Source organism: Gekko japonicus, unplaced genomic scaffold (genome assembly GCF_001447785.1).
Source record: "Gekko japonicus isolate JY-2015 unplaced genomic scaffold, Gekko_japonicus_V1.1 scaffold1564, whole genome shotgun sequence".
Lineage (NCBI taxonomy): Eukaryota > Metazoa > Chordata > Lepidosauria > Squamata > Gekkonidae > Gekko > Gekko japonicus.
In genome coordinates this window covers 90,993-106,188 of record NW_015176020.1, presented here as the reverse complement: position 1 = coordinate 106,188, position 15,196 = coordinate 90,993, and the positions used below count along the sequence as shown (strand labels likewise).

Below are 15,196 nucleotides of genomic sequence, written 5' to 3'. Positions count from 1 at the left end.
CATGCAGCTTTTAGCCTAGAGGATCTATCCGACCACGGCAAAGTGGCAAAGTGGGCAAGCGCCAACATTGTGGGCCTCTCCTAAGCACAAGAGGCAGAGCTCATGCTTGTCACTGTGCATCATTTTCGTTCCACATTTGGAACATTTCTGAAATAGTTCCTTGGACGCCATGACAAGGGACCACAAGTGCAACAGGCAGGGAAAGCCTGTTTTACAATTGGGATTGCCTCCAACCAGATAGACTCCTGAAGGAATGAAAAATAATTCTTCGAAGGAGAAAGAGGAGTCTATTTTGTCTTTACCGATGACAAACATCAACAGAGCACACTAGAAAGCGTCCTATCCTTGTGGTGGCAAAAATGGAACTAAGGGAAGGGGATGCCCACCATTGGAGCACATGATGCATTGGGCGGGTAATCCTGTGCATGCTTTAACCCGACTCACTGTTCACTGTTGGTCATACGACCTCACTCGGAACGCATTTAAAATGCTCGATCCCCTATGCTTGTCCCGGTCAGCGGCTCTAGAACCATACGGACACTCAGTGGCAGGACCATCAGGGCGGAGGAGCGCCTCAATTCCCCAGCATCGCGCTAGCGAAGAGGTTGCCCCTCAAAAGCCCCATGGCTAGGAGCCTTTGCCAAGGTTCCGGGTGGGTGGCAACCCGTCGGCCCCCCTCCTATTCGCTGGTGCTGGCTTCCCTGGGGCCTGGAATAACCAGTTGATGTTGTGCCCCCGACCGTAGTGCTCTCTGGGGTATATATGGGGAAGGGCAGTTCCTCAGGTATGTTGAACCCTGGCCATATAGGGATTTAAAGGTAAGTATCAGCACCTTGAAGTGAATTCGGTATGCTATTGGCAGCCAGTGCAGCGCCTTCAGCACCGACCGGATGTACTCCCATCTAGGGCCTGGTACCAATGGCGTTCTGCAATAGCTGCAGCCTCCAGATTTGCACCAAGGGGAGCCCCATGTAGAGAGTGTTACGTCTAGCTTCAAGGTGACCATCACGTGGATCACTGTAGCCAGGTCGTCGCAATCAAGGAAGGGAGCCAACTGCCGAATCAGCTGCAGGTGGTAGAAGGCTGACTTAGCAGTGGCTGCTACCTGGGCCACCACTGCCAGGGAGGGTTCCAGGAGCACTCCCAAACTCCTAACCACCAGCGCAGGCACCAATGGTGCCCCATCAAAGGCCAGGAGTGGGAGCAATCTGGGCAAGGGGGCGCATGTAGATACTGAAGAACAATGGGGATAGCACTGCCCCCTGAGGCACTCCACATTCAAGCAGGTGCCTCAGGGATTGCTAGCGCCACCCTTTCTTCCCGACCTTGAAGAAAAGAAACAAGCCACTGCAAGGCAAACCCCTTTATCCCTACGTCGGCGAGGCAGTGGGTTAGTAGCTGATAGTCGACCGTATCAAATGCGGCCGGCAGATCGAGCAACAGCAACAAGCAGCACTGCCACACCGCCCCGATCCAGATGCCTCCGGAGGTTGTCAGTCAGGGTGACCAGTGCAGTCTCCGTCCCGTGTCCCGGGCGAAAGCCGGACTGGAAGGGATCTAATACGGAAGCATCATCCAGATAGCCTTGTAACTGTACCGCCACCAAAATGGATTAATTTGCCCAGATAGGGCAAATTGGAAACTGGCCAATAGTTGGCCAATTCGGTCAGATCCAGAGATGACTTTTTCAAGAGAGGGCGGACCATCGCTTCCTTGAGTGCCCCCGGGAACCATTCCTCCGCAAGGGACTTGTTGATAATCTCACAAGGGGTTGGTAAGAAACCCCTTGTGGCCGGCTTTAATCAGCCAGGAAGGGCACAGAACAAGGTTGCATGTGGTTGGGCTTACAGTCTTGAGCAATCTGTCAACTTCGTCCAGGCTGAGTGGGCCGAAAAAATCCAAAGCAGAGTCGAAGATGTGCAAGGGGCCTCAAGTTCGCTCACTGTGGCGGGGAGGTCACGACGGAGCACCAAGACTTTATCCGTGAAATAGCTCACAAATGCATCACAACTGATATCCAATTCTCTAAGGTTTGGTCTGCCCTGTGGCAGAACTGTTATAGCCTGAATCGTTCTAAAACATTGAGCTGGGCGTGAGCTAGCAGACGCAATCGTAGCCGCACAGAAATCCTTCTTAGCAGCTTTGACTGCCATCTCATAGGATCTCATAAACGTCCTATAAGATGTTCTTGTTGCTTCATCTCGAGCCCGACGCCACTGTCTCTTTAACCATCCAAGCTCTCACTTCATAAGCCGCAACTCCTGGGTATACCAGGGGGCAAGCCTAGAGCGAGGGCCAGGGAGCGATCTCATTGATGGCTGCAGAGAGTCGGCTATGCCAGTCCTCCACAAGCTCATCCAATGAGCCGCTGGGGGGCATCGGATCCTGCAGAGCCATTTGAAGCTGCATTCAGTCCATTTGTCTCCACGGGCGAGCTGAAATCCTCTCGCTGCCTAAACAGGGTCGGGGTGGAACATTCAGATGGGCCCTCAGAGCATGGTGGTCCGACCATGGTACTGCCGAAGCAGTAATCCGCTCCACTGTTACCCCAGCCATGAAAATCAAATCGAGCGTGTGCCCAGCCCGGTGAGTGGGGGTTGTTACAAGTTGGGAGAGTTCCAGTGCTGCCATGGACAACACCAGTTCCGCCACCTGAATGGAAGTCGCGTCATCACCATGGACGTTGAAATCACCCAAGACAATCAGCCTAGGGTGTTCCAGCGCCCAGCCTGATATGGCCCCCATCAGGGCTGGTAGGCTATCAGCCGGCACGTTAGGTGGTCGGTACACCAGCCAAATCGCCACACTCTCCCCGGCCTCCAGTACCAGACCAGCACACTCAAGACCCATGAACTTCATCGACGGGAGCGCCCTGAAGGAGTAAGCCTCCCGAATGAACATGGCCACTCCCCCCCCAAGCCCATGATTCGTGTAGGACCGAGAACCCAGGAGGGGCAAGCAGGGAGAGACCTACTGTCTCCCCATCCCACACCCAGGTCTCAGTCATGCAAGCCAGATCTACCTGCTGTTCCATCAGGAAGTCCCGAAGGACCATGATCTTATTATTTATAGATCTGGCCTTGCACAACACCAATGTTGGAGGGGGGTTATCCATCCTAGCCCCACTGCCAACAACCTTCAGGATGGGTCGCAGGCTGGAAGAGTGCTGAGCCGTCCTGTTTCTCTGCATCCTTCCCTTTACTTCCTGCCTGGACCCACCGCTGTACTTTCCCTTCCCCAGGAGCACCGGAATCTGTTGTCCAGGCATCGCTGCACCGCCAATCTTCGCATAAGCCTCAGATCGCTGGTAATCCAAGGCAAAGACAGAGCCCCCGATGTGTTCACTAAGCAGCAGTTGTATCTGATGCTGATAGATGTTAAGTGGACGATAAGTAAGTATTCCCTGCTTACCTGACTACCACCTGAAATTCCAATATAACCACTGAATTTTCTCTAACTGATTTCCTTGCTGTTCATACAACTAACCTGGTAGCCACTGATTGCCTTTTTCCTATTTCTTCCTATTTCCCCCCTTTTATCCAGCCAGTAATTTAAATAAAGGCTGGTAATTTAATGGCAACTACAACTTAAAGCTATCAATCTCTTGTCAATCAGTTTATAATCAATTATACTCAATTTATAATCAATTATACTTGCCTCACTTGTATCACCCTGGACCAGCTCTTGGACTATAGCTTGTGAACCTCTGGACTGTGAATGACTCTTGGTCTTCCTGACTACTCTATCGGGACAACCCCTCTGGTAATGAATCTCTGGCTTGTGACTATTTGGACTGGACTTTGGACTCTGTTGTATAGCTTGGCTCATATCCTGCTTGCCTGTCTGACCTGCCTTATGACAATCAGCAAGAATATTGTCTGAAATCTTGAAGAGCTATAGCTGTTGGTCACAGTTTTATATACAGAACCTTCCAGTAATATGATCTCTTCCACCACTGTGGCAGCCATTTTGCACTGGTTTATGCTACCACAGGGGGTGTCAAGCTCATTTGTTATGAGGGCTGAATCTGACATAAATGTAACTTTGTTGGGCCGGGCGATGCATGCTATAAAATATAACATGAGATAGAAACTTTATAAAGATGATTTCAGATGCTGAATAGCAATAGCAAGCATGATTGGATTAGGTGTGATATGCAGAGGGGAAGTAGGTGTGGAGATATCAGCATTGGTAATGAGACAGGAAACCTAGGTCTCAGTTCCATCCAGGAGGATGCAAAGAATAAATGGACATAAGTCTGACATTAGAAACAACAACATTCAGTTGCTGACCTAAGAGTAGCAGTGCTTTTACAATGGAATTTCAAAGGGAGATTAGAAATAGAGACTGCTGAATTGCATCCTCCTGGACTGGATTGAGACCTAGTTTTCCTGTCTCATTACCAGTGTTTACTATTATCACTTGGCATCTGATATCACTCCACTCTCCAAGATAGAAGGACCAATCCAAGTGTTCTTATTCCTAATCAGGGTGTTTTTGAAAGAAAATAAATCTAGATTGGACAGAGAAATCCAATCATTGGGGGGGGGGGGCTTTTCAGAATAAGCCAAAATAATTTCCTCAATGTACATTGTGCTTGTCAGAAGAATCCATCCACACTCCAAAGAAGTGTGCTTCCACACAAAAGCTTATACCTGGAATAAAATGTTGTTGGTCTTAAAGCTGGGACTCCAATTTTGTTTTCTCTTTGTCTCTTTCTTCTTCTCCCCCCCCCAAAAAAAAGAGGAGGAGGAGCAGCCCCAGAGAAGAAAGCAGAAGCAATCTCTCTCTCTCTCTGTGAGTGGGGGGGCAGGCAGGCTTGACTTTTTCTCTCTCTGGCAAAGCAGCCACGAGGCTCTATCTGTGTGTGTGAATGAGAGAGAGCAAGCAAGTGAGGAGGGGGGGAGGCTTGTTTTTGTATTTCTCCAGCATGAAGCAGCTACAAAGCTCTATCTGTGTGTGTGAGAGAGGGGGGGAAGCGAGGGGAGAGGGAGGCAAGAAACAGGAAGCAAAGAGCCACTGAGAGAGCTGGGGGGAAAGCAAGCTAGGGTGTGGCTGCAGCGGCAGCCCTGGGAAAGGAAGCAGGTGAAGGAGGCTGCTTGGGGGGCTGCTTTTGAGCTCTGTGTAGGCCAGATCCGGCCTGCGGGCCACACATTTGACACCCCTGTGTTGCCCTTTCTTAAATTTCCATAATCCCAAAAATGTTGGGGGGCCTTGTCCCAGACTACTGGTTAGTAATATGTATGGAGAGACCTAGATCACTTGTGCAGAGGATAGCATCTTTTAAAATACACTATTATTTATGCCTTAGTAGATGCTTATCTTTGTATATAACTAATTTCCTCTATAAGCAAAGAGAATGTAATAGTTACTAGACTTTCTTGCAAACCTCAATGCAGTCCTAAATACATGGGCTTGTCCTATGCTCAGAGAAGCTTTCCATTCTCATCTTTCAAAGGACGTGGGGAGATTGCAGGCATTTTCAATTGTGCCTATACAGCATTTTCAGTCTGATAAGAATTCACTTTCCTGTACAATTATTACTAGATACATATTTCAGTTTTCCTACATGCATAGAACAATGACAAAGCTTTCTAGCAAAAAAAAACCAAAGGCACTTCAGAGAAAGGTAGACCTTACAAAAGACTAAAGGTGCCAAGCATAACTGCTTGTGCAAATACCTCTCAGCTAATCTTCTAGGGATGACACTGGCCTACAAAATTATACCATACATGTTCTATTATTGATTGTCGGTTGTACTGTAGAGAAACGTATAAGTGTAGATGCGTGTCTGTGTCAGCAAGCTGCCATTCTGTTTTCTGTGACCTCTGTGTACATATCCTTTCCCTGTTGCACCCGGCTTGTTTTCTATCATCCTGCTCCTGCGTTGGAATGCACAAGATAACTGCTGGAGGTTGTGTGGGGGAGAAGATGCTGTAATGCTTGCCTATTGCTTTTCTCATGAGTCCTGCACCTGTGTTTTGTCTGATGTTCTGCCTGGTTCCCATGGACTGGGCGCGCAACCGTTTCATTAGCCCGCCAGCGGGAATGCTATTCATTGGATCTGTATCTGTTTGAATTTCCTTTATTATGCTTGACCTAACTGTGTATCCCCAGTTCTAACAAAGAACGTGTTTGAGTATGTCTTCAACGCTTTGAAATAAATTTTGCTTTTCTTGAAAACGTGGATTTATTCTCGATGCTTGGGGATCCAACAGTCTGCAACCCAGTTTTTAAAACTTGCTGTGCCAGTGAAAAAAGCATATTAGCAGCTCCTCTATAACAAACTGTCACAATGAACCTGTGTTGGAGACACTTCAACTGGTATTGCAGCTCACTATGAATACAAAAGTGGTAGATTTTACCCTGTTTTGCTTGTAGCAGGGGGGAAAAAGAATCAAGAGCGCCTGTATAAGAGGACCTGCAGTGCTTGCTATGCATCCTCTAAATCACACAGATTCCATACAGGATATAACTGAACATTTAGATACTGAAAGGGCCAAACAGTTACCAGCATAGATCTGAATATGATCACATTTCTACTTGCCTACTAATAGGCAAGACAACAGATGCACATAGGGTTGCCAAATAATTCTTCGCCAGGAGCGGGGGGCTCCCGGCCGGCGTCAGGTGAGCCGCGTGCATGTCACTTGGAAGTGACGTAGGCACGCTGGGCACGCTGGGGGCGGGGCCACGGCCATACAAGGGAAAACTATAGAGTTTTCCCTTGTATGGCCGTGGCCCCGCTCCCAGCATGCCCATGTCACTTCCTAGTGACGCGCACGCCGGGGGCGGGGTTCCCCCGGGGCCCAATTCCGCCGCGACGGAAATCGGGCCTCCAGAGCGGGGGTTTCCCCGCCCCCCCCGGCCCGATTTGGCAGCCCTAGATGCATACATAGGCAGCATGGCAAATCAGTGCTTAGAAACTACAGAAAAAGTAATTTTTTCAAGCTCACAGCTACAGAGCAGCCACAAAAACTGAGAGCTTTAGAGAGTTAAGGATAAGTGAGCACAAGTCAACCTAGCAGGATCAATAAAACTGAAATTACTTAGGAAAAAAACAAACACATTCCATTGCCTCCAAAAGGAAAAATGCCCGATTGACTCTGACATGACCCTACAGCTCTAAAGTTGAATTAAAGTATAGAAACCATCTTATTGAGTTTTGAAAATATATTTTTCACATTAGTCTAGCCACCCAATTTTGTTTTGAGGGCATAAGAAAGTAATATGCTAGGCCACAGGGATTGCCTGTGAAATGTAGCCGGTATCTCTGAGACAGGGATGAAGAGGCTAATGAAACACTAATATGTCGCCTGACATCTTAAGACATCTCCCTTGAAAACTAATTCTCTCCTTTTTTTATCCAAAGTTGAAGTCAAATGTTTTATAATGCAAACAGCCTGAAGAAAGATAAGCATATTTACAATGGTATAACTCTCAAAAGATAATAACAAAAGAATTCAACAGCCATTCTTAAGGAGCAGGGGAAAAACAATATTTTTCTAGTAAACAAACACATTAAGTTCAGCTAAGAAAGTCAGAGGAGTCACAAAATTCTCTTGTTCAAAAATGTTTTAGTTAACTATGGTGCCCTGTACTTTCACACATCTAATAATTATATTAGACCATTAAATGTGAAAATCTGGAGCTTCAGGATTCGGTGCCAGAAGTAGCTTACACTATTGAATCAGTACCTATAGAGATTCTGGATAACAAGCCAGAACTGAATCCAGAAAAGACAAAGCTGATTTATCTCAGAAAAAGAAGCCAAACTGAAACAAGCCAAAGCTGAATCCAGAAAAGATTCTTCTCAGAAAAAGGCACTGGCTTGTTTTTCTTAGTAGGGTTAGAGTGTTCCTAGCAGATCAAGTAAAGGACTCAATGGTGCTCTTGGTCCCTTCCTTGCTTTCTGAAAATTAGGTTGTAATTATAGTTCCGAATGCTGCATTTGACCTATAAATTATCATCACCTTCTTGACACAATTGAGACAATTGACATAGCTATGCTGACCCATGCTACTGTAACATGATCTATGCAGTGATGCCTGTAAGACAATTTAGACATTTCAGCTAGTGCAAAATGCAGACACATGAACATAAAGCAGGAAATACAAAAACATAGCAAAATAGGAAATCTAAGCTGGGGGAATCATGTGAGCCAAATAATTTCCAAAGTTCCCCACTTTTATTTCTTCTTCATTGTTTCCTACAGCTTATTTAAAATCTGACAGTAAATTCAACATTTCTTTTTCAGTGTTTTTTTTTTATCACAGTGTCTAGTAGTGACTGTGATGGTGTGCTTTTTTGCTCCATTTCTCCTTAAAAGCTAATTAAGGTAAAGGTTCCCTTGCTCAAAAGCCAGTCGAGTCCGACTCTAGGGTTGCGGTGCTCATCTCCGTTTCAACGCCAAAGAGCCAGCGCTGTCCGAAGACGTTTCCGTGGTCATGTGACCAGCATGACTAAACACCAAGGTGCACGGAACGCTGTTACCTTCCCACCAAAGTGGTACCTATTTATTTGCAATTTCTTGCTTTCGAACTGCTAGGTTGGCAGGAGCTGGAACTAGAGATGGGAGCTCACTCTGTCATGTGGCAACTCGGGTCTCGAACTGCTGAACTACTGACCTTCCACAGCCTGCAGTTCAGCATCTTAACAACTTGAGCCACCTCTAAATTCAGCCCCTCTCAGAGATACAAACCCTACCAGAGACTTTTAGTAATAAGAAGTAATCACAGTAAAAAATATTGAAATATATCAAGTTTTCTTCTCTACTCAACAAATAATTGAATACATGTTCACACAGTAGGTATCCACACAGTAGTTATCCATCGTAAGTTATCATTTAAAGAAGAAAATTTTCATATTTATTATTTAGCTAATCAGCAAAAAGAAGCAGGCTCTACAACTTTGATGTTCTGTAGTCTGCCAGGCAGAACGTTGTCAATTACTTTGAACATTTCCAGAATGGGGGGGGGGAGGGGAGAGAAGATGACCAAGTAATTCTGACGCTTGTGTCTAATTTTACTATGCCTTGTTCACTTTGTGTCATTTTTGTTTTCAGCTCCTCTCAGAACATGAATAGTGACTGTTTTATTAACACCTAAAATCCTATTAAAGATCCTTTCATGTCACATTGAGGGGCCTTTCCAGCTGCTACCAATTTGTGGAACAAAATCCAGGCATTTTCCTTCAAGGATGAAGTTATGTTGCAGGGATATTGCTATTTCCCCAGCACTGAACACCCTATCTTTTGTTCTTGACAAAGATGAGATCTTCCCTGAATGCAGCACACTTGTTGTATGGGATGAAGGTTGACACAACTGCCATAAGCACTGTAAATGGAAAAGAGCAACATAAACCCTTGTCTTTATCAATGTGTTACTTCTACAGGATTAAATGCATCCATTACATTGCAGGCTAGCACTCTGCTCAAATGTAGAAATATCCACCATCTCTCTCTTTTTTTTTAAAGACAGCACCTGCAGCATAAATATTTCTCCCACACATTAGCACCTGTCATTATTAACTTTTTGTGGTCATTTCATTCAGTTCTTTGAAAGTTTTCCATTTCTCCACTTTAGCACTGAAGCCTACATACACCGTTCTCTACACACATACCCATCCGTTTATACGTTCATGGTTAGCAGTATTCCCCTTGCCTGAGATACGGTGTTCTACATACAAACCCTTGGCATCCAAACACTTTTCCTAAAGCACCTCTGCAGCAGGATTCAGCGCAAGCGCACAGGGCTGTTGTAACCCAGGAAAAGAAAGAAAAAATCAGCATTCTGCTTATGTGGAAGCTCACTGGAGCCCAGCCTTTGAATGTGAACTTGCAGAACTATAATACAAAGTTTAAACCCATGATGGTATTCATTTACTAATAAGCTCTGGTTCTCAGAACTTATTCAGACAAATTTGTGCTATTACCTGTTAAAATATTTCACCCCCCTGTGAAAATTCTGCACAAGTGCCACATAAATGAAGCACAAAAGCTGTCATTGTTTAGAGGTGAGGTAAAAGAACTTTGTCTGAGACCCCGGACAGCAGCTGCTAGTCTGAGTAGACAATACTGACCTTGAGGGACCACTAGTCTAATTCAGTATAAGGCAGGTTCATGTACTCTGTAAGTATTTAAAGCTAGTGCCCACCTGTCCTCTAAATAAAGGTCATTGTTGCAGAAGTGGCTTTATACATTCATGGGTGTGAAACATGATTATTACTGCATGTTTATACAGAATAGTAATTATTGGTTTACCAATGAATGAATCAGTTATAAAACATTAAGTGGTAAATTTGCATTTATGACATACATTTGTTATGTTTTCCAGTGTACATGCAAAATTTTGTCAACGAAGTAGCTCATTTACAATTTTAAGAGCAACCTCTTGCTAAGGAGATAATAGACTACAAACATTTTTCATGGAACAAGTTTGGATTGCACCCACTAAAATTAAGCCCTTCCAATTCCTGTAGAATTTAATGGGAGATATAATAAAGAGATTCATTTTAAATGAAACAGTGGGCTATATATCAGGGTCTCTCTGCTGTATCAACTAGTTCAGTGGTGTCGAACTCATTTGTTACAAGGGCCAGATCTGACATAAATGTCACTTTGTCAGGTCAGGCCATGTGTTCCATAAAACATAATTCCATAAAACATAATGCCAGGTCCTGGAGATAGAACCTGTGTGTATCCTCACTGCAAGGCCCCATGGGCTGGGAGTGGGGTCCAAAGGAAAACCCATATAGGCGGACTGGAGATCCAGCGGTGCAGCACTGGGCAGATGCTCTCATGTTGCTTGACTGCTGAAGACAAGGTTGTTCTCCACTATGCTGAAGCCACAGGGTGGCTCTTGCTCACCCCCCCCCATAGTCTCCTCTTCCCTCCCTTGCACTAGTTGCTCGTAGGCCGCATAAGAGCCCTGGACGGGCCGTCTGACACCCCTGAACTAGACCCTTCAGAGTGGTGATCTTGTAATTCACAATATGATGTTAGTCAGTTAAAATGCAGATCAGTTAGAAAATAAATATTTATTACATCAAGAAGATATGGCAAAAGTAAAATTGAGTATATATAAGTTTTAAACAGCTACTCTTCTTAGTTGTTCTCTCAATACAGGCAAGTGCATTCTTACCCATCCTTAATTTCCACACATCACACTGCCCATCTAAAGTGGTTTCATGAAACCTGTTATGAAGATTGTCAGGGAGTATGCAAAGCTTCTTAAATTTATATTCACTTGAGTATTAACTGCATTTAACATGTTAAACAGTAGAATAATTAGATTTATACTGCAAGCCCTGTGAATTTAAACATATGAAATTGCTGACCAAAGTAAACAGTTGTAAAACAGGAGGTCCCACGCATTAACAGGAAACATTCTGCAGTCCAATTTTAATTCTGTTTCAGGTACCCAATTTTATTCCAGAACAAAGAAGTCACGAAACCTTGACACGTTCATTTAATTGTAGTTATGCAGCTAAAATAATGTTAACCTACCTGTTTGGTTTCTAAGCAGAGATAATGTGGCTGTTAATAAGCACCATCTGTATTAAGTATAATGCTATGGACATCAAGTTTGCGCTTACCAACTTAAAAAAAAAAAATGAAGACAGATGTACTACACTCCTTTGCCATATGGAGGTTCCTGAAATCCATCTCCTGTCTTTTCTCTATTCAAATTGGCAGGTGTCTGTGCCTCAGTAAGCACAAAGTTGAACTTGAACCTTTCCTGAGGCTGTTGAAGTATCACAGCTACTCTGTAAAACAGTCTGCTGTTCAATAATACGCTATTTTTATTTATTTATTTAACTTTCGATTTCTATATCGCTCTATCCCGGTGGCTCTGAGCGGTTTACATGGCTTATTAATACTCCTAACTAGGGCCACACGATAATCGGGGAAGGTGAGTGCCTACCAGACACCCTGCCGGCTAGTTGTTCTTCCAGCGGCTCTCCTCTCCTCTGATTCCACACAGTGGAATTATATTTTTAAATAGCAGCAATAATAGCTACAGATGGCTACAGCTTTCAGATAGATGAAGCTCTCTTCTGGTTGGAAGCTTTATGCTCCCTGTTCCAAGAAAAGGAGAAAGCTCAGTAAGGCATTCCTTATGGGGGGGGGGCAGTAAAGCACAGACCACTCTTGACAGAGAAAGGCAAATACAAGGTTAATTAAAATCTTTTTTGCTAACTTTACCTTTCAGTGCCCTCATAATAAGCAAGTGCACTCTAAAATAAGGCATATTCCCCTCATGAAATCAGGATATAAATTTTACAGTAGAAAACAAAAGCTGTGTTTTCCTCTCAAAGCTCCTTAGCATAGGAGCTACGCTTTATATTTTTAAAAGTTTTTAACATATGGAAATGTTGGTTATTTATTAACACAATGAAGGTTAGCAGAATTATTCTCCCCTAACATAATGGCAGCAATATGGTATCATCACACTCTGCTAAACTGAAAAATTATCTAGCTCAAGAGTTTTGACTGCTAATTTTTAAATATTTTATTAATCTACCCAAATAAATGTTGGACCATATGGCTTGATGTTTTTGCTAGCAAGTGTGCTCATTTAGCAGCAAGCCTCTAAGAAACAGAAAACTAGTAAAAATGTGTTATATAGCCTTCTCCTTGGAATGCTCTGAAAACCAATGTAAAACACCTTCTTTAAAGGACTTTCTGAAAAAGACCCCTTAAGGCAGATTCCTTTGATACTGGATGTAACACTCTATTCTGATGTCAGAATTCTGGACAGTATCTCCATGAGCACAACAGAAGACCAGAGGAAAGAGAAAACACAGGATATTTTTCACTGCTGCTCTTTAGGGGAGGGAAGTTACTGATGTGAAAATGTTCCGATTTGTCTCCCAGCAGGTGTACAATAGCATTCCTAAAGACTTCACACCTTAGCACACCTACAAAATGCCGGACAACTTTTCCACTATAGCTACGGTAAAGGTAAAGGTTCCCTTGCTCGAAAGCCAGTCGAATCCGACTCTAGGGTTGCAGTGCTCATCTCCGTTTCAAAGCCGAAGAGCCAGCGCTGTCCAAAGACATTTCCGTGGTCATGTGGCCGGCATGACTAAACACCAAGGCGCACGGAACGCTGTTACCTTCCCACCAAAGTGGTACCTATTTATCTACTTGCAATTTCTTGCTTTCGAACTGCTAGGTTGGCAGGAATAGCTACGGTAGTTAACTGGTTTTAAGATAACCCAAAGGCAAGCTAGGGCTTAATTAAATCTGAAGCAATCCAGTTAAAAACAGCTGATGGGTTGTATACTATGTACAGCCTGTGGAAGGTGCTGGCAGAGGTGGATCTCCCATCTCTCCTTTCCAAGCACCCTTCTGTGAGCCACAAAAGGAAGATGCTGGAGGACCCATATGGATAAAAAGCCAAGTAACACAGACAGCTACACTGAGAGGGTAAGCAGGCAAAAGACCAGTGGTGTTTCTGCAGGATCAGTAGGAATAAGATGCAGAAAGACAATAATATTGTCTCTTTACCACTGCAGCTGCCCGCACTGCATGACTTTTCGTCCATGCCAGCCCTTTAACTTCCAGCATCATCTTTTTGTGGACTGTCAGCTGAAAGGTAAGATGGGATGCAAGTTGTTCCATCATGGAGACAAAAACCTGCAATCCCCACGTTTTATGTCCTGGAAAATTAGAATCTTGGTGAATATAAAATCTCAGGCACTATCACCACAAAAGTAAATTCATACAGTAATATTAAAAAGCCTAGAATCTTGTTTATAATAACTTTGTGCTTCATTTGAGCTCAAAAATTGCTTTTAATCACACATGCTATTCTCTGCTGGAGAAAAATGGGACTTTCAAAACTGATAACAAAAGCTAATTTTGATTCACTTTAGTATAGCTTTGTATTCTGCTATTAAGTAATTAAGTGGATACTATCATCGCCCAAACAGAAGTAAAGACTCCAAATTTCTTTTCAATAGTAGCAGGAGTAAAAATGTAAAAATAATGGATTTTCATTCTAAAAGGCCAAATTAACCTTCATTGTAAATGTGTGCCTTGGACATACCCTTTTATATTTAGTTTGAAAAATCCTTCTTTTAAATTAAAAACTTGAAAAAAGACAGGATTTTTCCTATTTGAAGCAAGATATTTTATTTTTACATCATCAGACTTATTTCTGTTGTAAATATGCAATATTAATTTTTCTGTTACCTTCATGCATACAATTCTTGCATTGTGAAATGCACTACATTTCCTACACTCAGCAGAGACTTTGCATAGACATCTAACTCCTGCACAAGCTCACTGAAATTAGCACTACTGGGATGGATTCCACCACTGCACTCAAATGTATAGAGCCTCTAGCAGGAGGAGGAAGGCCCTGCACTTACAAGTGAAATCAGTAGGCTGTACTACCCATGTACTACCCATAGAGTTGTACTACTTATGCTCAAAGAGGTAGTGATAAGACTTGGTCTGAAAAACCCCTCACTAAGCCCTACTATGTTGGAGAACTTCCAGCCAGTCTTCAGTCCTCCATTCTTGGGCAATGTGATTCAGTGGGCTGTTGCTTCTCAGTTCCAGGGGCTCTTGGAAGAGACTGATTTTCTGGGCACATTTCAATCTGACTTCAGGCCAGGATTTGGAACAAAGACTGCTTCGTCAACCTAGTTGATTACTTTTACAGAGAACTATACAAGAGGAATGTGACTCTGCTAGTTTCTGTTGGATTTCTCAGCAACTGTTATTACTATCAACCATAATATCCTACTGAGCCACCTCTTGGCACTAGGACTGGGGGGGCACCATGTCACAGTGGTTCAAGACCTACTGGAGGGGGCATTCTCAGAACCCCCCCCCAAGAGCTCCAGATATCTCCAGATTGATTCTCCATTCTAGCCTATAAGGACCACTTACTATAAAGGTCCCCATAGGGTATAATGGGCCAAAAATTTCGGCAGTCCTATTTCCCAAATCTCAATATTGGGATTCAGGAACATAGGGAAATGCTGATATTTTTCAAGTTCAATCTACCAAAACTTGAAAAAATACTGAATTTCTTGTGCACCCCACTAGATGCTGTCTTACAATGAATAAATGACCTAACAAACTAAAAGATTAAAATTAAGTAGCTATTCTTCTAAAACTGTCTTATTACTCACAGAATACCAAAACCCTGCAGAATGTCTTGCCACATATAATGCAAAG

General features: G+C 43.7%; 1 protein-coding gene across 1 annotated transcript in view; it reads right to left on the bottom strand.

Moving 5' to 3' along the window:
• LOC107123341 (utrophin-like) overlaps nt 1-15,196 on the bottom strand; it is a 329,348-nt gene that overhangs the window by 244,178 nt on the left and 69,974 nt on the right. The window lies entirely within an intron of this gene.